This window comes from Phyllostomus hastatus, unplaced genomic scaffold (assembly GCF_019186645.2).
Source record: "Phyllostomus hastatus isolate PE091 unplaced genomic scaffold, TTU_PhHast_1.1 phas_scaffold_93, whole genome shotgun sequence".
Taxonomy (NCBI): Eukaryota; Metazoa; Chordata; class Mammalia; order Chiroptera; family Phyllostomidae; genus Phyllostomus; species Phyllostomus hastatus.
In genome coordinates this window covers 37,477,217-37,502,960 of record NW_025334042.1, presented here as the reverse complement: position 1 = coordinate 37,502,960, position 25,744 = coordinate 37,477,217, and the positions used below count along the sequence as shown (strand labels likewise).

Below are 25,744 nucleotides of genomic sequence, written 5' to 3'. Positions count from 1 at the left end.
AGGAAGAAAACAATTAAGTGAAACCTTGAAGTAATCTCATTCTGCCCGTTTAGCCTCTTTATCCTTCAATGTGTGGTTAGCAAGTGTGGCAATCAGGGCTGAGGCCTGCTATCATTCGGCCTTAATTTAAAAAGACACAAGCAGCAGAGCTGTGAATTAGAAATGTAGCTACGCACTACCCCTGATTAATTCGAGGCTCATGTTGGATTAATAACTCCAAACAAAGAACAAAAGGAAATTGTTATGCGAATTGCAGCCCTCCCAGGCCAGACAAAGGTCAAATCACAGGATTTCAATTTCATCCGGAGTCGCTTAATCAACTCCCTCAGAAGGAAGACCATGTGTAGTTCTGAAAGCTACTCATTGTAGTCCTCTTGTCGTGGGACCTGAGGGACAACACAGTCATCCTCTCACACTATTCTCAATCGCTTCTTCTTTCCCCTTTAATATGACAAAAACTTCATTATTACCAGTGATTAAAGAAAGAGATCTGCCCTGAAGAAAACATCCCAACAACTGCCAGTTTATAGAGGAAGCTGGACACTGTTGGCACCAAGCCTACAGAGTTCGCTCCCTTTCCCCAAAATGGTCTTCTCCAGCAGCGACCGAGGCACAACTACCCCAGCCGTGAAGTCATTGTCAGAACATTGGAAGGGCCGGTGGTACTACACTACATTTATCAAGAGAGGATGAGACACAAAAACTTCTGCCTCGCCCTGGCTGGCATAGCTCAGTGGATTGAGCGCGGGCTGAGAACCAAAGTGTCGCAGGTTCAATTCCAGTCAGGGTACATGCTTGGGTTGCAGGCCACAGTCCCCAGCAACCGCACATTGTTCTCTCTCTCTCTCTCTCTCTCTCTCTCTCTCTCTCTCTCTCTCTCTCTCTTTCTCTCTCTCTCCCCTTCCCTTCCCTCTCTAAAAAAAATAAATAAAATCTTAAAAAAAACAAAAAAAACTTCTGCCTCTTAAATGAAAGGAAAGTGAATGAAACAAACAGTCTGTGATATTTCAGGTGTCAGAAGTCAGAGTGCTCTCCTGTGGCTAGATTAGAAGCTCTCCCTGAGATGGCAACAGGGGTCCAAGTGCCTCAGGAGACCTGAGGGGGATAGCCAGGCACAACCACTCCTACCCCCGCCATTCTCAAGTTCATCTGCATTTGGGGTTTTCTTCTCTGGAGGCTGAGGACTGATGTAGGCTAACAGTGGCAGACTCTCATTAGCAAGACGGGTTTAAGTGGTTTGAAGATGTGATGACTTGTACTGCAGCTTGAACACTTTTCACCCTGTCAACACCAGGGTGCCACTAATGATAACCTCTCAGAACCATTACAACATTGCCCTGTGGGATCAAGGCCCAGTGCTCCTCAAAAGAAATTCTAGGAAACTAGGTAATTTTCCCAAAGGATATATATAATCTTTGGGGGATCACAAGGAGAATTTCAAGGTAGCCGTTCACCATAATGGGGTCAGCATCAGTGTCTTATGGCAATGTTGGTAAATATAATTATTATCTGGGTGACTCACTGGGGTCCTTTATAAAGTCCCCTACAAAGGACAGACCCTCAGTCATCGCAGACTGTCAAGACTTGTAACGTACAATCAGATATGGCAAGATTTTCAGCCTCTGCCTTCTTCAGAGGATGCAATAATAGTTGTCACTTTCATCTATTCTAGATTGAGTCATTTAGAAAATTAATTTATTCCTCTGAACTCCCATGGTGTTTTGTTAGGACTTCTTTTACTGAATGTAACATATTCTCATGTATATCATATTATTCTTTCATTTATTTAGCCCTTTATTCATTGAGCAAATATTGATTGAGTACCTGTCATGTGTCAGGCACTGTGCTATTCACTGGAGGTAAAAGGATGACTAAAAGCAGACAACATGCTTGCTCTCGTGGTCTTTACAGTTCAGTCAATGAGGAAGATTATCAAATGAATGCATAAATAGATGTAAAATTAAATTGTGTTCTGTGTCACAAAGGAGAAGTACATTGTAACATGAGGTTTTAACCTATGAAGGGAGGGTGTGGGTGGTTTCCCTAAGAAATTGACACTTTTGTCTCTGATGTGAAGCAAAATGAGAGTTTAACTTGGTATAAAGTAAGAAGACAGAAGCTGAGATTCTATTGCCTGAGTGAGCATGACAGAGATTGGTCTGCAAGGGGCCTGTTCTTAGAACATAGGTGGCAAGGCAGGGAGCAATGTGAGCTGATTCAGCGGAAGCAGCTGGACACTAGAACATAAAAAGCAGCCTTCTAGGCCATGTAAGGATTCCAGTGTCACTCCAAAGACTGGAGAAAACATGAAATTCTGTAATAGGAAGCATCAAGATACAATCAGAATGTTTAGCCATTATAATATGCCCATCATCTTACAAGATCTCTAGTGGTTACAAGCAATTCAATATTGTCCTTTCCCAGCACCTAACACCATGCTTTATAGAGGAGAGTGGCATCACCCTCTCAAGGATATTGGCAGGGCTAATTCAGCACCAACTACTCCATATGTATACCCCATGCCTAAGTCACAAGCCTTGTTCAAGAAGACTGTCGTCTCAGGAGGAGGAAAATCATTTTTTGAAGAAAGATAATTTCAAGTAAATTAAATTCAAAAGCATTTTACTATGCTGTTTGTTCAATATTGTTGAATGAATGAATGAATGGCTTTCACCTTAGCTGCACCACTGCAGGATGGCAGTCAGCACCCTCAACCAAACTTCTGACCATGAGTGAAGAACTTGCAGGCTTTCCTCCCTGAAATTTATGGCTCTTGTATGGGTTGGATGACTTCTCTCTGGAAAATGATAGTTTCCTTGTCTGAGACATCCAAAGGTGTAATGGCATGCCTGCTTGCCAATGAACCCCCATATCTGAAACCTGAAGTTTTATATTTCATTTTGATGGGTATCCAGAAGTTATAACTGTATCTGTGAGTCACAATTCCCAGAGAGCATTCATGCAAGCTCTGTTTCTTACGGGACACACAACGATCACATAATGAGCACATTCAGGAGGCAGATTCAGATGTTTGTCACACGTGATAGAACAGCTGCATCAAGAGCTTTCTGAGGATTACTCTTCAAGTTTCTCTTAGAGCCACTTCATTTCCTTTCTGAAAAGCACTATTACTTGATCTGCATAGTTAATACAAACTTTGGGAATTAGATAAATGTTAAATTCTCCATGTTAGTCTGAAACCCAGGAAAGCGTTCCAAATACCAGATATAAAATGCACAATTATCTTGGAGACATTTTAAGTCTTATGGTGTCTGATTTGGAGAACAAAAATGTATCTCAGTGCGGAACTTGTTGACTATCTTGAGGTAGTTTGCGAACAGTGCTTCAAATTATAGTCAACCAAATGAACAACCAAGTTAATTGCTAAACTTGACTGTTCCTTTGACTGAATTTTGACATTGGCATATACAGCAGTAAATTAGGGGTTATTTTAAATGTTTATCCTTAGAGTTCACACGGAAGAACCATAAAAATAACACCCATTAGTTGAGCAATTAAATGTATCATATACTCAGCTATATATGTGTGTATGTATGTATTTATTAACTAATTTAGTTTTAACTACATTTTTAAGAGCCACAAGGTGCAGGTATCTATTCATCAATTCATTCAATATTTACTGAGTACTTGCTAGGTGCCAGGCACTGTGAATACAGCAGTGAAAGAAATATACATAATCCCCTTTGTTATCTTTTTGACAGGAGAGGAACATGTGACTTACAGAAATATGTGAATTGCTCTCCATCATATACTAGGTAAGTGGTAGATCCAGGCTTCTGAAATTCAGAGTTAAGTTGTAACTAGTCTGCTATGCTTTTCTGAAAATAGTGTGCCCTTTGGTAAGCATTTAGCTAGATTCTGTCCTATCAGATGTTAATATAGATGAAGATAAACTCCTTAAGAATATTCTCAAGTTATTAGAATACAAAGAAGTATATTCATTATTGCTTTTGTATTTTGAAATATAATGGAAATGAAGTTTAATAATTAAATGTTAATTATGCTTTCTAAGATGGCAAAGTTTTATTTTATACACTGTAAGATACTTTGTTTTAACTTCAAAACAGTTTCTTTCAATATATTATAAAGCATTACCCAATCAAAATATCAAATTACTTTTATATCAAGACAATGAAATCAGAGTCTATTTCATCTACATTGCACTGTATCACATTAACTAAAACCAAACCAAATTTTATAGTGATACAAATCGATTTAGATTTAACTGCTACATGACAATTATGAAAAGTAAGTGGTATAGCTTAAAATAACCACCAGAATTCTGAAAATATGGGAATTCACAGGCATTTGCTCAAGATGAATATTTTGCTTTAAAACAAGTTCAGTTAACTAAATCTGAGCACATTTCAGAGATTTTAAAAATATGTGCAACATTTTTCAACCATTATTTCCAAATTATTATGGTCACAGATACTGCCAAAGTAACAAGTGGCAGGGGTTCCATAATGTGTTAGGGTTGGACAGAATATGTAAAAATCAAAACAAAACAAAATAAACAAATAAAACTATAATCCCTAATCTCCATAACATACCCAACTGTAACTCTGAACATTCAGAATTTTATTTGACCTAGTTATGAGAGTTACAAGGTCTAAATGTGAGTACTTAGATTTTCACTGAGCAACGCAGAGTGAGACCCACACTGAGTGTCTCTGTCCTGTAGGGAATTTCAGAAATAGATTTTTTAAAACATGACAACCTATATGTATATTAAAATTGGATTACTGATAAATAAAATAAACTATAACCTGCATTCTGTAGTTGAACATTTATTAAAATCCTTCCTTTTACAAAATTTTAAATGAGCAGTCAATTTAAAAATATTCTTTAATAATAATATAAAGAAATCTGTGGAAAATCTTTTAAAGATGTTATCTATCCCCTTTTTGGGGTATAAAGTACAAAAAATAAAGAAAGAAAGGAAAAATGGCCCTGGCCAGGTGGTTCAGTTGGCTGGAACATCATCATGTTCACCAAAAGGTTGTGAGTAGGTTCGATTCCCAGTACAAGCACATACCTACATAGCAGGTTTGATCCCTCTTTGGGGAATGCACAGGAGGCAATGGATCAATGTTTCTCTCTCTCTCTCTAATCAATAAATATATCCTTGGATAAGGATTAAAAATAAAATAAAGAAAAAATGAAACAAAAACAAAAGAGAAAACTCCAGAATAGAGGGTGTCTGGGCAAAAGTGAAGAAGGTGGACCTTATACTTAAAAGATAGCACTGGAGTAAGAAATGAAAAGATAAAAATCCATGGATGTGAATTTGAAGAATATGGCTGCCAGGAATCTGAGATGACAATAAACTCAGTGTGTGTCTTAAGGAAAGAAACTTATTTTCCAATCTCATAAAAAAAGGGGTCTCAAGGTTACAAAAACAACAAAAAGAATCTAGTCTAGAGAAAAAGACAAAGTGACTAGCTCAACTCTAGTTCTCTTGCTCAAATATCTTCATTTCTACTTTCTAAGACAATACATTTCCTGGAAGTTTTCCCAAAGATAATACTACTTTAGATACAGGGGACAGTGACACTCTGTGTGGCCTTCTAGTGCTCACAGAGATGAGTCCTTCTTCAGCTGTAGAGACTGTCTACACCTGCCTAGCAGTGCCTACTGCTTATTATAGGAAAGAGTAAAACACTCTCACTTCATAAAATTAGTCGGTAACCAAGAAACAAAACTTTCAGTTATTCAGAAAATAAAATAGCACAGTTAAAACAATACCAATGACTACAACAACTACTGAAAAGAAACATTCCATGGAATAAATAACAGTACAGTTGGTCTCTACATCTGCAGTTTCTGCATCTGAAGACTCAGCTACCCTCAGATTGCACATTTTTTTTTTAAAAAAAGAGAATTTTACATTGTTACTGATGATACTAAGTAGTGAAGCCCACAATGGCTGTGTCTGTATTGAACAGGTACAGACTTTATTCTTGTCATTGTTCCCTGTACAATATAGTATAACAACTATTTACATACCATTTACATGGTATTAGGTATTATAAGTAATCCAGAAATGACTTAAACTATATGGAAGGAGGTACATAGGTTATATGCAAACACTGCCACATTTTATGTCAAGGACTTAAGCATCTTTACCGTTTGGCAGCCTCGGGGGTCTTGGAGGCAACTTCCTTCAGAGACGTAGGGATGACTATACTCATTTGTGGACACCTAAATTTCTTCTCAAATAAATCAGAAAAATGAGCTGGCTCTCACTAAGGTGAATATTAAGATTGGCAGGAAGGAAATAATAAACATAGGAACTCTGTGTACTTAACAATTAGCTCCTGGAGACCAGATATGATTTCGAATCTACATCCCGATGTAGATTAGATTACTATATTGGATTACTAAATTTAAATAAAATCTTAGCATCTGAACATAACCCAACACAGCTTAACTTCTTTTGAATGGTTACATGTTGGGAACTGCCTTGCTTGGTTTCAGAAGTTGTAATTCCCCATGGCTAAGGCTGAGTAAAGGACCTTGGGACCATAAGCCACTTAGGAGACAAAGCTTATCTTTCCTTGTAGGAGCACCACCTCTTCCCCCTTTCTCTTTACCCTGCTTGGCCCTGAGTGGATGACTGGTTAGTCAATGACAGGTAAGATTCCGCAAAAGAGGGGTGACCTAAATGGGTATGATCACAAAGAGGCCCTCAGGGAAGGACTTGGAGGGCTATAGAAAAAGGGGGTGATGGACCCTCACCCCTCAGTTTTGAAATAGCCTGAGTCCTCATTCTGTCTGCAAGAAATCTCCTAATCTCTTGGCTGCCTTACTTCCCCTGCCTGACTTAAGCCTGAAACAATGCTGGAGGTGGGTACAGCCCTATGCTTGAAAAGGCGGGGTTCCCTAGGGTGATCAGGCCTAAGAAAGAATGCATAAAATCCTATGAGACCTACTTTGTTAATACTCTCAATTTAAATGATAAGGGTCCAAGCAGGAAGTGAGTTTGTTCCCCAAAGTTTTATGGCTCTTTAACTATCTGACCCTGACTCAGAATAAGCTCTCAGAGTTCTTTGAATGTTATCTATTGTTCAATCATTTCTGCCTGACAATGATTGACGAGCTTTACATATACACCCTGTATTCCTGTACAAATTGAACCCAATAAAAGCTTGTCAAAGCAAGGGTCAAGGCGCTGTCCCCTTGAGAGGGTGGCTGCGATGTCCCTTTTCCTCCATAGGACTCGGTAGTCAGTGTGAATTTGTCTCATCACATCCATGATGCTGCGGACTTCAGGAGCTGGGATCAGAGTCAGTTACATTCAACATAGCTACACTCTTAAAAAACAGTAAGAAGCAAGCAAAATATCCCATGATATTTAGGATGAGCATAATGAAAGAGGAAGCAAAGGAAGACTAAATTTTGTGTTGGAAGTATGGCTCTTTACTTTCCTGAAGGAATGACTTAGAGTGGCCATGGGAGGGAAGTTTTCAATGATAGTTCCTGGACTACAGGAGACACACCATCCTAACATGCAAAGAATTGCTCCAACTCTGCCTTACGAGTTCTGAGTATAAAAGATTTCTTATCTCAAAAGAAAGAAGCCTAAAGAAAAAAACCTTACTCTCCCCCAACCAAAATCTTTGATTATAATAGACAGTGGCTGGGAAGTTCCCATACTGTGGGTAGAATCGACAAAGCCTTAACTCTAGAAAAGCTGTTAACTTGGCATTGGGTGTTAAATTTTGTGCAAAGATTTTGTGAAAGTTCTCCACTGCACATCTGCAACAGAGTTAATGTAATCTCATCCACTCTGAGAAGAGGAAACCACCAAGGGAATGATGTATCACCATCACAAACTCACACCAGGCTCCAAAGAGTTTGCAGCAACTGTGAATATAAAACCCTAGGCCACAGCAGTAATGGAGCATTAAGTAAGATTTATACATAAGTAAACTTTAAAAGTTAATCTGAAAGCCAGGTGAACCCATAAAGCTTTATATTATATTGGTATAGTTATTGTCGTATTGCTTAATATGGGTTCTTCATAGCAAAACAAAAAACAAAAAACAAAACCCCTCTCAAAATGGCCTTTGATTCACTACTTAGTACATGTTAACCCACTGAAACTCTTCATTCACATAACTAGGACTAGCAGACACTCATTCACATATCCCTCCTCTTGCTTAATTCCAGAGTAAGTCTGTAATTACTCAATGTTCCTATTTCCTCAAAACACATCTTCTCCTTTTGTTTCTGACATTCCAGCCTACTGGGCAAGACCCTTCACTTTTGCAATTCCTTGTGATCCTTCTTCTTTGTGTACTTTATGTGTTATTGACTATGACTTCAAGCACCATCCACACAAAAAAGAACACTGCTCATTCAACTCCAGACTACAATACTCTGCCACCTTCCACAATGTCACTTGGATGCTTTGCAGGCACCCAAAATTCAGAATGTTTAAAATTAAATTCATTATCTACCTCGGCTCCTTCTCAACATTTTCTAAATAAAACCACCATTTGCTGAAACCCCACAGCTAGAAATTTAGGAATAATCCCAAACATCTGGGAAAAGATTAGATCCTATTAATCCACCCTCCTGTACATCTCTCAACTTGGATGCCATTGTTACAGCACTCTACTTGGGGTGGAAGCACAGCGAGATAAAATGGTCATCAGGGATGAGGACACCCCCTCAACATGCTTGCTAAAAGCAGTCTTCTTTCTGTGGAAAGGTTATTCAAGTTGCTATCTGAAGGTAATACAGCATGATATATTTTTAAGACCAAGATGAAAAGTCATAAGGAGGGCATTGTGGAAGCAAGATGGACACACATACAGAGGCCCTCATAGAGAACACCCTTCACCATGTGACCCCTCTTCCATCAATCAAAATCATCTTCCTGCCTGCAAGTCACCTAATGTTAGAACTTAGAGGGGGGAAAGGGTCTAGTCAATGAACAGGCAAAAATGATCCACGGACATGGACAAGGTGGGCATTGACTGTGGGAGGGGAGATCAACAGGGGAAAATTGGGACAACTGTAATAGAATAACAATAAAAAAACAAAGAACTTAGCTGTGCCTTTTTAGGTTACCATAAACTCTTCCCTGGCCCACTAATGTGCACTGCTCACACATCTCCCTGCTTCCAGTCTTGTTCTGCTCTTATAGCTGAACTCAACTTTTGAAAGTGCCAATCCAATCACAACAAGTATTTTCCATTACCACCAAAATTCTAAGGAAAGTCCATATTTTTAATAGGCTTCCAGGGCCCTCCCAGTATGGTTCCTGTTAACTGTATCTCTTCACTACCTCATGTTTCTAACCTTGTAGCTCCTTGAGTCCATCATGCTTTCTCTCACTCTGGACCTTAAAAAATGCACCTATGATTTCTGTCCTTTGTGGATGGGAGGAGCTTCTCTGGTTGCCTAAGTTATGACACTTTCCTCTTAGGCAAACTGTGCAGCCAAAACTATTGCAGCAGTCAACACTTTCTTAATTATAGCATTTTAAAAATGACCATATCAGCTATAAGATCCCTGGAGGCAGGAGATCACAACTGCCCTATTCAGTGCAAAAATCCTAGCACTTAGCACAATGCCTGTCACACAGCAAGGACTTGCTGAATTAATTTAGTTGGATGAATGTAGTTGGTAGTTTCTTTATAATATAAATTAATAAGAGCCATGAATAAGAGTTTTAAAGTAGTAATATATCAAATAGCTGAAATGAAGCTTTGCCTAAAGTTAAACTAAAAGGTGGACAGTTAGAAAAATATATGCTGATTGTCTCATAATGAGATGTGGCATGTTCCACTAACCTCTTGTATTTACATGCTGCTATGTTGGAACAATAAACAGACTATTTAAAAACCAAATAACAGGCTCTAGGAAGTTGCAACAATCCCTGGATTAGTATAGCATGATAACTAAAGGATCTGCTATATTAAATCATGACAATAAAAGTAAAATCCCTCCATCTTTTCTTGGATTACATTTAGAGCTCAAACCAGAGAGCACTAAATGAATAATAATGAATGTATGCCTCTGTGAATGATTGAAGATTGAATCACATTTTAACTAGACTATATTTGTAAGTCCCTTTGGATGACATAATTACAATTCAAGCCATACACTAATTAGCAGTAAACATCTACTTACTACTTAGTCAGTTGGATATATATATATATATATATATATATATATATATATATATAAAATTTCTGAAAACAAATAATTGAAGGGGCACTTTATCCAAAAAAAAGAATGTTAAGAACCTAAATTAACAAATAAGTTCATGCTACTTAGGAGCAAAACCAGTCATATTTTTTAAATAAATAAGCATATTTTATTTTAATAAGAAATAATGATGGTGGGAATACATTCATACATAGAGACACAGAAAGAAAATTTAAAATACAGTTTTTCCTCCCAAACAATAACATTTGTAATAACAAATTCATATTGCTTTGCATTTTATGCTTTTTAGCAATTTTTCATACTTACTTTAAAATTGAGATCTCTTCAGCAGTTTTATACAAGAGTTAAACATACCTTAATGGGGTATTTACCAACTTCTAAAACTTTCCCAATATTTATATTTGTATATATAAAACTCCATTTGCCCAGCTTTGCCTGACCAATGAATCCTTCATTGATTGGGGTGAGCTCTTAATTGCATTTATATTTTTTCAAAACATTGACCATTTACTTCAAATATTATTTTTCTTTTAAGTTTCTATGCTTTCTTAAAGTTCCTGAATGAAGAAGAAATAAAGAAAGAACCCTTGTAAGATTTCAAAATATAGTATTTGAAGATAAATTTGTTTTATTTAAATAGATAATCAATAAGAAATATTGATGGTTCAAACTTATCACATCTATGCTGCGCTTCACATGTGCCAGGTTTTGTTCTAATTTCTGTATATGTATTCACACAAGGGAAGTAGGTGTTTTCACCTTTGTTTTATGGATGGGACATTGAAGCCCAGGAGGGTGAAGTCATATGCCTCCTTATAGTGCAGGTAAAGGAAGGGGCTGAGGTGTGAATTGAGTCAGTCTCGTTCTGGAGTCCATGCTCTACATGGCTGTGTAATGCCAACTCTGTAGAACACAAATCGTGGTAATTTTTGCCTAGTTCACGAACAAAAATATGCTCCTCAGAGTATGACTTTCTGATGTAGGCTAGTTTCTAACTTCCAAATTACTAGTCTTCTTAAAAGTCATTTATAAATTATTATCTTGGTACTCTGACTGCACTAACCCCTAAAATACTATATAATGCTCCATTTCTATGCATCTTGAGAAATTGGAATAACTGACACATAGCACACCAAAAGAGAAAAAGCCTCAGTGTAACTCAGTATAGCTGGAGAGCTCCACGAACTGAGGCAGGGGCCATGTTATAAAGAACTATGGTGACAGCTAGGCTTTCTTGACTTTATTCAGCGGTAACGAGGAACTAGAAGTGCTTTTAAATACCCTTGGCAGAGTGAAATCCATGTTTCCGAAGGATCATAACAAGGGAAATATTGAATCTAAGCTGGGGGCAAAGATATTATTTAAGTGCTGTTACTGTTACTAAGATATAAGGAGGCCCAAATTAAAGTATTTAGAGTGGTAAGAGGAGAACTGGACAAAAATCAACAAATATAGTAGATAGTTTTGATTTAGCCACTTATAATACTGGGGCTACTAAATTATGGGAAAAATTAGAGTAATAGCTAATATTATATAAACATCAATCTTTTGACATTATTTGACTTTCTAAAAAATAACCACAGTCAGCGCAAAATAAGCCACAGTGGTGAACAAAAATAGATAACGTTATAAATATCAGCTTTTGTCATATACCATTATGACATTGAAAATCCATTAAAACCTGCATTTTTAGATAGTATTTAAAAGAACTTAGTTCCTGCAAATACTAGTACTTTTAAAAAGTTTACCTATAATAAAATCATCTAGCATAACCAGTAAAGTATTGTTATAGCAAAACTTTAATACACTAGAAATTTAACATTGAATATATTTTTCTTGTTCAATTTTTAAAAATGCAAATATAGGTGACATTTTTAATAGCAAATTTTGTATGAGGAATTAGATCAGTGTGCTAGCATTTCCTGCTGTTAACTGTAGCAGCTACCAACAAATGACACTTAAAATTAACTCATTTGTTCATTTGTTCATCTGTTCATTCATTCATTCATTCATTCATTTGTTCGTTCATTCAATAAGACCATGCCAGGTGAGTAGTGGATGGGTAAAGTCGTACTAAATTCTTTGGGAAGTCTAAGTGAAAGAGAAAGCATGATTCCTGTATGAAAGAAATTTAAAATTTAACTAAGGAAACTAAACACAGGTACACCTCTTTCTAACAGTAGCAACTGAACATTTTTTAAACAGAACATTTCATTTAAATTTTCAGACTATATCCTCTTCTACCACTTATTAGGACTAAATACAGCAAACAGGTCATATATTTCATACTTTGTTACATTTGAATTTTGTGAGAGTTTTCTCGGTGGGGGAAGTATGAAAGGCTCTAAAATGTGAACTCTCAAACTGGATGCTGAATTTGGGAAGATCCTAAATTACATTTGTGAAAAGGTCTATAGACTTTATCAAAATTTCAAATGATTCCATGATACCAAACAGGTTAAAAATCACTGTTTTTTTTATCTAAATAGAAAATGAATCTAAACCACATTTTCCCAAAGCCAGCTGAAGTAATGTTTCTAATTTATTTTTTCCCAAATGTCTTTATGATTTTACTGCAGGATTGGAAATAATAAAAGATCACCCAAAAAGCACTGCCATAAAATTGCTCATAAAATACCTAGCCAGTCTTGAAATTTTCAGTTGTAAAATTCAAGATTTGTATAAATTATTTATTCAAGATTTTTGATGTCTGACTTTAAAAAGTGCTTTGAAACTCTAAGATCAATACAAAGTGAAATTATTTTAAAAAATTATCAATCCAGGCACTAAATAAATAATAGTTAAAGTCTCTATGCTTTTATGAGAATCCAAATTGTGATGTCATTTTAAACCACAATTTTCTTCAGTGTCAAAATGTTCCATTTTGAAAACCAGAGGTTTCATCTAGATGGAATAGTTCTCACTGGCTTTCCAAAATAATCTACATCTATAGACATAAGTACACAGTAAATGAGAAAATAGTGACTAGCATTTTCAGAAATAATAGCATTTCTTAGGACTTCATTTAATATCTTGTGGAACATGGTGAGTAGGAATAAATCCAAATTTCCAGGGAATTTACTTGTAAGTCATACAAATAAAATATTTAGTCTCAAGGGTCTGCAATCAGTACCTTTTTCCTACCAAATGTAGCCTAGTTGTGTAAAAGACAGATAGAGTGCCACCTCACTCTATACCCAGTTTGGATTGGAATTGGGAGATGTGAACCTTGTCCCCTTGTTTTCAAGGATGCTTAGTTGGGATTTACAATTTGCAGATAAATGTTTTTACAACTCATATACAGATTTTAAAGTCCAGTCTCTATTCAGAGACCCTAAATTTAGGACCATCAATCTCAGCTATTAGAAAAACATAACTCTTTGAAAATCCAGGTAATTTTCATTTACCCTGATGGAGAAAGTGAAGCATTTCCAACATGCTGATAGTCACAGAGTTATGATTATTTTAAAGAATCAAAGAATCCTGTTCAGCTTCAAGAGAATGAGTGAATGAAAAGGTATTTCATTCTTCCAAACTCCCTTCTCATTTCTCTAACACAATACACTGAGAAACAAAAGGCAGATTATTAAATTTGAAATGACGCTACTGGTTTCTCTCCCCTCTCTGGATGCCTCACCGGCTTCGCCCACCTCACCCTTGCCTCTCAGCACATCTGGTAACCATGTGTGGTGGCGCTAATGAAGACCTTCCTGAGTGAGTTACAATTAGTTCCGACTGCCACGTGCTTTCCTGGGCAGTACCAAAGTCAAAGACAGGAATGGGGGTGAAGGAGAACCAAGAACTCTTTCACATCGCAAAACAGAACTCTCCTCTGCCCTGAGACTCTCATCACCACCACTCCAAAGGAATTTTTGGAAAAAAAGGTGTAAGCAAATCCTTTCCGAGTTCCCTCCTTCCTTTTCTCCAAGCAGCAGTTTACCTAGCATTATTGAATGCGACAGGCCAGCAACAGAACTTCTAGGATCCTTTGAACAATAGAGAATTGTTAAACAGATGCCATTTCCCCTTCTGGCCCACTGTTATATTCACCTAACAATTTTATCTACTTCAATAAAATAAATTTGGGTGTTTACCTATTTGATGGATTAGAGGGAACTGCGGAAGCAAATGTACTGCATACAATTAAGCTGCTTGAAAACGCACACTTTTGTTTACCCTAGGCCTCTTCCCCCTTCTCAATCAAGGTACTAATAGAGCTGTTTTAAGTTTCAACAAGGACCATATTAACTGTGGGTCTCCACATGAAACAGAATGCTAAAGCCCAGCATCTCCTGACCATGTAAGCGCACAAAGTCTCCCAAATCCTGTTTTACATTTCTGTCTGAAGTCACAGTCATTTCTTTCCAATGCTTTTTTCTGTATCTACAAAATTATGAGTTCTCAATAAATACTAAAAGATGGCAACAACAGTCTGCGAGAGTGACTCTCAGGGAAGAAAACTCAATATAATTATTTTTGGCAACTGGTACTTAAACCTCATCTTAGTGACATCTTATTGTTTAAAATTTTACCAATTGGGGTCTTACGATATGCATTTAGCCAACAAATGATAACCACAGTTTTCATTTCAGCCTATCATATAAATCATGTACACACAGTCAGCACACAAACCCGTATGCCTATAAACAGTTAAAAAATAAACATTTACAAATAAAAATTTTAAATCACAAAGAAACTGCTTTTCTATACGATCCTTTGAAGTTATTACAATGTATAAGCATCTCTAAACTGAAGAAACATAGCAATAAAAAAAAATCATAGAAGAAAGCTACGGAAATAGTTTTTCTTCTTTTAACAGAAACCAAAACTACGCCCACACATCCAGGAGTAGTGGCCGCAAATAAAAGGTGATAAGCATATTAGGTTAGAAACATCAAGTGCAGTCTTTCAACTCATCTGGCACTTACATGTAAGTAAGTTACTGATAAAAGAGAGAAAAACCTCTCCCTCACTACATATAATTGAAAATATTTTAAGTTTATAGAAGTGAAATTTCTACAACTACTTCTGTCACTGCCTTCCCTCACCATCCCCAAAGCACAGGGTTGAACCAAAGGGCCCTCACCCCCAGAGGGGAGGATGCTTTGCTCTGGGCAGGCCGTGCTCGGCTCGCATCCCTAGGCAGTCGTCCTTCCAGACCCATCTCTGTTCCTCTCAGATCAAATTAAAACAAAAACAAAACTCCTCTGCCGATCTTTTGAAAGTTTTTTTTAACATGCCAGGATAACCTTAGTGAAAGGAAAATGTACACACACACAAACACAACACACAGCTTTTTTTAGTTGCTTTAACTGTATCATGAAAATATTGACATGTATCAACATTTCCAAACGTCAACAGAATTCTAAAATACAGAATAAGTTAGTTAGAAACACAAACACTGTATTATAGAATGACATACTTTTCACCATTATTTTTCTTTATTTTTACGAATAGGAAGTTGACTTTACTAGCAACAACGACAGTTAATGACAACCCAGTGAGTCATTGCCTCCTGGGTCTTAAGGAGGGTAGTTCCACATCTCAATGATAATTAATGCCATTAAACATTCCAACACTACACTTACTTAACAGCTTTGGGCACTCAAACTCTCAAATGCTTCCAGTGTACCTCACCAAATAATTAAATACTGCGAAGGCACACGGACAGGGTTAATCTGCGAGGTAACCGACCAGGATTGCTCGGGCCTCTCTCTTAAGCACTGAGTCCATCGGTATATTTACATTCACCAGTCACTTTATATGTGGGCATTATGTTTTTATTGAAGTGAATTATAAGCTGTGTAAAAAATTCAGTGCCCAGTAAGCCACTCCCCTGTTTTGGTTGACAACTCCTCTCAGTCCTTGTACTGCTAAGGTTTGCTCTGCAACCTGCTGCAGCTGCGGTGAGTCGAACTGCTTCCAAGTGTGATTCAAATTCATTTTTATAAACCAAAGAGTTGGTGATATATATTATGATCAGAGACCTTCTCTCAATATTTCAGGAAGGCAGCAGGAGGAAAACTGAGTAAAGTAATAAAGTAGTCACGTATTGGATAACAACTTTAAAAGTTACTTAAAACTGGTAAACACATAAAGGGATCTGATTTCTTGATAAAGGATTCTTTTAGTGTATGTACAGATGTTTAAATTAGCACACACATTCCATTCTTATCTCTCTTAAATTCAGCAGAATAACTGTAAGTCTTTACAAGGCATGTTATCAATGTAAAAGCAATAAAAAAGTCACCCTCTTGTGAATTACTATATACAGTATTTCACAAGAATGGCACTCACACGTTCCAAATGAACAAGGTTGTCTCTTTAAATTGTAGGCCACTGCCTGCACTCTTCATCAGTTAGCCTTAGCAATAGGGGGGAGGGGCAGGGAGAAAACAAACCATTTTTCTATCATTTGAACTCTCTTTGACCCTTGCAAGCTATTCAAGTATGCACTCAGGACAATTCAAATAAATAACATGAATACACGTGCACAGAGCAGACATATAGACAGCAAAAGAGTGAACCCTGACGAAGTAGGCAGGCTGCTCTCTACAGATGAACCATCTCAGTCTGTTTCTTGGCATGGCCATTCACAGCACAAGTGAAATTCCCATATATAGAAGGTAACACCATTTCATGAATTTAATCAATAACTCTGTGAATCAGGGTATAAAAACTTAGCATGGATCCGCTACAGCTAAAAGAGCTCCCTGAGTTCAGAAAAAGAGGGAGCTACCTTGTTCCTATAATAACTTAAAAAATTTTAATTCACGATCATAATTATACCAGGGGAGTGTCAAGGAGGCTGGCAAATATAAAATGCAGTGAGAAGTATATGATGAAATATATAATTTAATGATATTTAGTTCTAAATTTTCAAAATATTCATCTTCAACTTATTTCTATTCCAAAAGCTAAATATAAAATTTTATGAAAAGATGTTACATCTTATAAATGTGTACTTGTACTTATCTATAGCTACAAGAATTATTTATTCATCTCTACTAAAATATTTCCTCAAAATAGAGACTAATTGGTGTCTGTCTAGCAATTTCCAACACTACCTCTCCACTTTAATGGTACTACGTGCTATAGTTTTAAATGTACACTTAATAATAGTAATAATATTGGATCTACTGCAAACTTTTTTACACAGAACGCTGGTAAAAGTAGTAACACAAACTTGACTGTTAAATGCATAAAGAATCATGCATGTCGTAAATACTTTTAGGATGCCATCTAAACCCAGTCATTTCTTTCTTTCCCTCAAAAAAAAAAAAAAAAAGATGCACAAGGAGAAAAGAACAGAAATGAAGATTTAAAATAGGAAAAACCTACTTTGTAAATTTTCTTCATGTTTAGAGAGCTTTAATCATACAGTTTGTAGAAACACAAACAAAACTCTACCAAAATTAACAGAGGAAGATAGATATAAATGAGTCACTGAGTAAACCTTTCTTTCAGCCAGAAACCATGTGGATGTGAAGGTTTCTTCACAGCAAAACATGTGCCTTGAGTTCCCAGGAAGCTCTGTCAGTGGCAAGGACTTGGAAGTCAGTGGTCCTGAACACTCACCCCACCCAGGCTTTCCTGTTACCTTCTGGAGCAGTGACAATACTAACTCCAGAGACCAACTCAAGAGGGAATTGCTCTGCCGTGATTCTCGGTGACCCACAGAGCAGCATTTCACCACAGTCCTGTGACATGTGACTTGCGGAGTTCCACTGTCAGATCCAAAAATCCTAATGGGGGCTCTTACCTTTGTGAAACAAAGTAATTACGCAACCAAAGATTGCCACATTTATAAGGCCTGTTGACATAATTGGGACTTCAACCTCCACTTTGCTTTGTATTTGTTCAAAAGAGTAAAGAGATCCAGGTAGAGCCCAGTGTAACTCAAGTAAAGGAAAAAAAAAGGCAAAAGATGTTTTGATTCAGTACCCATGGTGGGAAATTATGTATTTTAGATTTGAAGCCTAAGTGAAAATAAGTCAGATTTGTACTATTCACTCTTGTATGGCTTGTGCTGGAGAATGAAGGAAAATTGGTTTGTCCACTATTTCTGAGTCTTCTAAGCTATAATATTTTCATCAATATTTATAACCCCCAGTCCTGTTTACAGATGTGTATCAATAACATCAGCTTCCACTAAGTTGCAGAACTTCCCATGATTTTTATGTGGATATACTAATTAAAAATCAAAAATTATTATTATTGTTCTTAAAAATTATAAATTATTGTTCTCACAATTAAACTGGCCTTTAAAAGCTAGTTTATTCATTTTATTTTCTTCTTATTCCTAGCTTCAAAATAAGAAAAATTACCTGTACTTATTGCATAGAGTATTTAACCTAAGTTTTATCAGGAAATAGACTTTAGGGGCTCTTCTCCTTTCTCACATCCCTGGCGGGATAAAATACCATTTCTAATGGTAAACACTAAAGTCAAAAAAAATGAGCAATCATGGAAACTGAGTTTTCGCAACACATGTGAGTCACTTATATCCCCAGAAGTAATGAAGTCTCCCGAAAAATCATGGACATTAAAAAAAAAACAACGATAATTTGATGGTTTTTTCCTGTGTCTAAGTATGATTGGCTATGACTAAATAATTTCTCAATTGCTAGACTAAAACAAGCCAAAACAAATAGCTTTTAAAATTAAAGTATATTGTGTGGTGGTGACTGTTCAAGGTCTCATTAAAGTCAACACTGGATAGGTAATATTGAGTTGAGTTTGAAGCAAAGGCTATTCTTGGATTCATTGATTATAGGGGAAAAAAAACTTGGCAAGACTGCTGCAACTAAAAATGTCAATTAAAAATAAAATATTCTTATTTATATATTAACACATAGGATATGGTTTATATTTAATAAAAAAGAGAAAAGATATACACTTAAGGTAGCTAACAGTGAAATACTTGTAAAAATGGTAAAATATTTTTCTAGATATAATAATGATGATAGAGTAATCTCACCACTTTCAGATCAATGAAAATTTTATCTAAATCCCACAATACATACATATTAATTTCTCCTAATCCTTTTAAATCTTGTATATTTTTTCTACAGACATAAATCAAGGAGGATAATGTATGAAATATACCTAATTAAAATGCCAATAGAAAATCCATTCATTTAATCAAGAAACTTTTATCAGCTGTCTTTTTTGTCCAACCTGAAGTAGCCCAGGAGGAAGCTAAACTACAGTGGAAGCAAACGCTTGTTTCCTAACCTTGCTCATCTTCATCTTATGGGAACTAGGTAGACATACCAATGTTTTCAATAAAAATTTAATTCAGGCAAATGGGATCAAACAGGCAAATCTCTAGCATCGCCCTGGTTCAGTTATGTTAGTGATATTTTTTCCAGGAAGATAAAATGGTTTCTGTATGTTTGAAACCTACCACTGTGATAACTGTATGGTGGGTGTTTAATATATAACTATGGATATATTATGAGACAAATCTAATGGACAAGTACATGGATAAAATTTAGTTCTAAATATTACTTCTTTATCGTTAGACTTAGAAAAATAAACAGAAATTGAAGTTGAAAATACCCACGGTCCTAACGTTCTTACTGCATGACCATAGACAAATTACTTAACAATCTTGAATCTTTAATTTCTATACTATAAAAGGGCTTGTGATAAAACTTTGTCAAGAAAAAAGATACCAAGTTTATCAAACATAAATTCCTTGTAAATACTTGCACATGTCAGCAAGGATGTAATTGTAGCAAGATTATTATATTGTCAGAAGACATTATGTCCCTCGGTTGCTCATAATCTACATGAATATTTACTGATAACTCAAAAAAAACACACACACGTTTTTGATATTCTCTCACATGTATTAAATACTTAACTGAGCTATAAGTTTGTAATACTTATTAAAAATTCCTTTAACTGTTTGGAATACTCGTCATTGGGGAAAAAATCTTTGTAAATGATACCAAACATTTAATAAATTAAGTATAACTCTAAAGAATATTTCACAATTATCAGTCATGAAAGTATACGAATACTTCTTAAATTAGAAAACCTGGGCATCTAGGAAAACCTTTGTATCTGTAAAGGAACCAGAGCTGCACAATGATGAATATTAATTTTAATTGTCCTGAGGGTCCATATAAGGGGGGTTTCCCTAGCTTCTGAATCCTGAGGAGCTTTGTGTACCAGAAGACTCCCTAAGTACTTGTTAACTGAGCAACACCTATCTTAGGTATGTGTGCACTTTCAGCCCTTCTATCCTAAACAATGAAAATATTTGTCAAGATGAGAATACTGAAATACAAAACTCCAGAAAACTGCTTTCTAGAGATATCAAGAAAAAATGTCAAATTCCTGGATTCAGAAGGCAGAGGGAGAAATCAATTTGGGGCTGAAGAAATGTTGTCACAGTATTGGAGTTCCTTTGATTAAAGACCATGTCTCTATCTCTATCCACCATCTCTATCTCTATCTATACATAGCTGTGTTACCATAACTACATATGTTACAGTCCTTAAACCATTCTTATGAATTTATCACTGAAAGAAAAAGAAAATCACTTCCCAAACTGTTCACATTGACAGGAGGCTAATGGTGAACAAAATGTTGAAAGATCCTTATAACAATTAAAATACACATAAAACAAATAATGCTGCTCAAGCTCAAGACAGAGCAAGATGCCTAAGTGAAAATTAGATAACATGCTTAGATAAAAATTTCTGTACTTGGCTATAAAAAATAGTCAGTAAATCTTTAAAAATACTACCCCTAAATTTCAGAAAGTCTTTGTGATAAATGAGAAACTAATGGATTTGGGTAAGATTTGCTTTATTCTATATAGGGGTTAACGATAAATTATCACTGTTGCTTACAGCTGCATTTCAAAATGAGCATCAAGTGCAATACACATAGCACCACGTCCTCTTGTCAGAGCCCTGAATGAATAACGGATGTTTTTATTTAACATCTACCATGCACAACATACAGTCCTGAGCACTTCACCTGGGTTTTAAAGTGATTGACCAACACTGCATTTAACCCTTTTTCATATGTCTTCAAATACCATGAAATCAAGTTAGTGTAGAATTGGAGACAAATAACAGTTATTACAAAAATGAGGGACAAAACACAAACACACATAAGGCATATAAATGAAAAATTCAAGTTTTAGGAAGACAGTATTATTGTCAGTTCTAATAAATATTCTTTAATTTTAGCATAATAATATCAGTATGTACCTTTATGGTATCATATGTATAAGGTAGTTATAAAGCAATTAAAATGGATAAAACAGATTATACAGTATTTATCTTAATTTTGTATTTCTTGAATATTTCCTAATATTCACAGTAGAATCTAGAGTTCAATAATACATCAAGTGTGCTATGCTAAAAAAAAATTTTGGAATATGTTTTCCTGACTAAACTTGTTCTGTTCTGAAGTTGTCTAACTGGACTTTCTTAGCATTTCTATAGATGATGTAATTAAAATGTTCTCCATATCCATAAAAATTATTTGCCCTTCTAAAAAAGTATACCTAGTGCCATTTGCTCAATGGGAGTCTGCCCCAGTGAAATCTACAGTTAAGTTGCATGTTGTGTAAAAAAATACTTCCTTTTAACTGTTTTGATCATGATATTTGATTTTATTGGGCATTTCCTCACGAAGAAAGGTAAAAAATTACACAAATTAAATGTACTTTCCGTTGTCATCATTGGCCCAACCAGAGAATATTTTAAATTGGAATTTCATCTTTTACTCATGGAAACAGCATAGTGCTGGCATTTGTAATTCCTCGTTTGTCAATAATTTCATTTTCCATTTTTGGGAAGCACACGGAATCTTTAGCAAACGTGTTCCTCAAAGAATGTGTTATGTAATATTTATCCAAGTTTATCCATCATATCCTAAATATGAGTGTTAATGCAGGGGAATAGGAACAGATAACCCAATGTTGGATCACATAAACATGATGGCGACTGCTCTTCACCAGAGTCAGAGCTGACCTCAGGATCACACCACTGCGAACCACCTAAAGAAGAGACGAATTGTCTCCACAGATTTTCTGGTCATACATTTCCTGTGGAAAGGCAGTAATTGTTTTTGTTTAAAGGAAACATCCTGGTTTAGATTGAGCACAAGTCCCATTTTCTGTCAACAAAAGACAAAGCAGTGAGGTTAAAAGGTCAATAAATTGAAAGACTAGCCAGTATCTATCAGGCACCTGTATGTGCAAGTACTGAGGACAACAAGAAAAAATTTTCAGAATGTCTGAGTTAATTTTCTCATTTTGTTCAAATACTCTGCATTCGGTATATGCATAATATATGAACAGATTACTAAATATGTAATAAATGTAAATGCCTACCTTTTAAAACAAATTTCAAAGTCTATGAACTGTAACTTTCTGATTCAGAATAAAGCATGGCCCGACTGGAACTATCTTCTGCTCCACCCACATACGTTTGATTGATTGAATAGAATTTTCCTACTGATTGTATCCAGGAGCTACAGCAAAGGTCCCCAGAGTCCACTGTGGGGCGTTTCTTTCTTTTCCATATTTTAACAATGCACAGGTTTCCTCACACAATCATACACTGCCTGAAGCAAATCTTTCCTGATCCACATGAGTTTTCTTCTTTGTGAATATGGATGTTTTGATAGAATTGGAAATAAAGATATAAATGTAGGTTATAGTTACCTCTTTTTTTTAAGATTTTATTTTTATTTTTTAAAATTTATTTTTAGAGAGGGAAGGGAAGGAGAAAGAAAGTGAAAAACATTAGTGTGTGGTTAATGGGGACCATGGCCTGCAACCCATGCATGTGCCCTGACTGGGAATCGAACCTGTGACACTTTGTTTTGCAGCCCGCGCTCAATCCACTGAGCTACGCCAGCCAGGGCCGGTTATAGTTACCTCTTAAACTTGGGATTACTTTATTACTTTTTAGAAATGGGAGGAGAATATCTTTATCTTCTCATGTCTTTTCCACTAGTACAAGTAACAATAAATTTAATTATATAACCTTTTAAGTAAAGAGATCCATCACTTATATCACTTTCAATTGTATCTTATAACAAAGCATATATGCTTCATGGATTAAGTTTAAGAATTAAATAATCCATCCTAGAAATATGCAAGCAAGTGTTACTAGGCCTTCTATAGTAAACATTCAAATAAATTATCTATTATAGTATTGTTATTTTATAAAAGAAATAATCATTATCTTTAATAGCACAATTTGCCTTGTTGGACAATCAACAATTTGCACATTACACATATAAAAGTATATGTACATGCTTCTTATTTATATGTGTGCACAAAATATATTCATTGATTCATTTAATAATCAGATACTGAGTAATTTTTACATGCTAGGTACTATGACAGGTACTAGAAAACAAGGATGAAGAACATAATGCCCTTACTCAGGAAGCTTAGTTTAGCAGGTAAGTATAGTATAATTCTGTTATATCTAAAAGGTAGTATAATATAATATGTTATATGCAACAAGAGAATTATGCACAGTATGTGTATTTTAAAAGCCAAAATACTTCTATGTTTTCTAGTCTAGGAAGGGCAAGGAGGATCACAGAAGACTACAGATTAAGACTTTAACGCTTCACCCTGGCAAGTGTGGCTCAGTGGATTGAGGGCCAGCCTGTGAACCAAAGGGCCGCAGGTTTGATTTCCAATCAGGGAAAATGCCTGGGTTGCGGGCTTGCTCCCAAGTTGGGGGTGCACAATAGGCAACCACACACTGATGTTCCTCTTCCTCTCTATCTCCCTCCCTTCTACTCTCTCTAGAAATAAATAAACAAAGTCTTTTAAAAAAGACTTTAATGCTTCTTAGAGATGTTCTTTCAATGAGGCATGCTCTTTCTCTGAAGTATGTATGTCCACTGTCATTATGGAACGAAGTGGGCAAAGGGGATTTCCGTCTCTTTGTGATAACTTCAAAATGTTTGATTGAAAAGCTTAAAACAACATTGCATTCTGAGTTGAAAATTTTTCTGACTCTGTCTAAATACGACTAGTATTCACCCTTAAGAAGTTTGCTATCTGCTTGACTTACTATTCCTGTACCTAATTAGACATAAAATGCTTCCTTGATTGACTATGTGTCAGCCAAGAGACCATCCCATCACCCATCACAGTGCCTAATGTGTAGTATGCACTCAATAATGAGCATTTTTGAAGGAACAAATGAATGAATGAACTCTCAGTCCCTGACCATCTTGGAAGAGCTCTGGACAAAAGTAAAATACTCAGCATTGTTAATGAATGTAGCATGCTTTCACTATTTTTTATATATCTCTGGGTCTGGCATATGCATTCAGAAGTTTCATTGTGGTTCTGAAACAAATAGTAGATTTCAAAAGAATCTGAGCAGGACTTACAAACAACTAAGATTTGTAAACTGTCGTGCGAGCATTGTATGGCCATGTATTCAGCAAACCATAGTAATTAAGAAAGAAGACCCTGGACCCCTGCTGCTTGGGATCCAATGGAGACCATAGCCCTAACCTGCCACTGACTGTTAAGTTCCTTCACCTCTCAGTGCCTCGGGCTTTTCAACTATAAAATGCGAGTACAACAATGCCTCCCTCTTAGGGTTGTTTTAAGGATTAGCGGGATTAAATATTTGAAATAACTTTAAACAGCACCTGTAGCTAGCAGGCACTAATGGAATTTGTTTACTAAATCAGCAGTCATTTAGAAGTCAACTTTCTTACAGATGGGGACAATGATAACCACTATGTATATCCGTTGAATTAAATTTGGCAGTTCCTTCCTGTGGCTCTTTTCAAATTTCAGTGTGCAGCCCAGAGATACTGGGAAATCAGTGGGTATGATTTTCATTCTGAAGCTGACTTGGTTAAAAGTGGCAGCCACACAGGTGTGTTTCGGCGTTTATGAAACTCTGGTCTGTGCAGGGGAATCCCTCCCCAAGTTTCAGTCTTATTCTTAGGATTCCCTACTCATACAATCTGAATGTTTTCTGTGGCCAAGTTGTTGCACAGATTCCCCTCTGTTTTATATGTTTTGGTTTATTCCACAGCTATTATGAGTCTGCTGTCACTCTGGCTGTTTTGGTTTTGTTGTCTGTATTCAAAGGAGGCCTGTGGTTGTGTCTATCCCCAGCGTCTGTGTTTCGAGTTGTGCGGTTTGCCCCCTCTGTCTCTCATCATTGCTTTTGGCTCAGTCCCTTGACAGGAAATGAGAGATTTATTTTATCTGGCTTGAACTACATTGTTCCTTCCTGACTACTGGTGTTACTTCACTCTAAATAACATGACTTTGTGCTCACAGTCTGCCCAAGGTCAAAGCCTGAGGGTAATAGACACATTTAAGAGCAGGAGAGGAGAATGAGAGTATAACCAGAGTGGAGGAGTGGGCAAGGAAAGAATAAAAAAAAAGTACTGATGCAAAAGTTAAGCTTGCAGCAGGTCTAAATTTTCTGGCGGGCTTGACATGGAATCTGTTCTGAAGAGCTAAAAGGCGAACTTTTTTCCCCTTCCAGATGTTATCAATTTACAG

The 25,744-nt window shown here is 36.2% G+C and overlaps 1 protein-coding gene across 3 annotated transcripts in view; it reads right to left on the bottom strand.

Moving 5' to 3' along the window:
* Positions 1-25,744, bottom strand: part of SOX5 (SRY-box transcription factor 5) — a 930,694-nt gene that overhangs the window by 433,215 nt on the left and 471,735 nt on the right. Inside the window, exon 1 of one of the 3 annotated variants that reach the window (XM_045829754.1) lies at positions 17,663-17,773. The exons of the other annotated variants lie outside the window; for them this stretch is intronic. The gene's annotated coding sequence lies outside the window, so the exon portion shown is untranslated. Of the gene's footprint in view, positions 1-17,662; positions 17,774-25,744 lie in introns of those variants that run through there. 3 annotated transcript variants of the gene reach the window in all.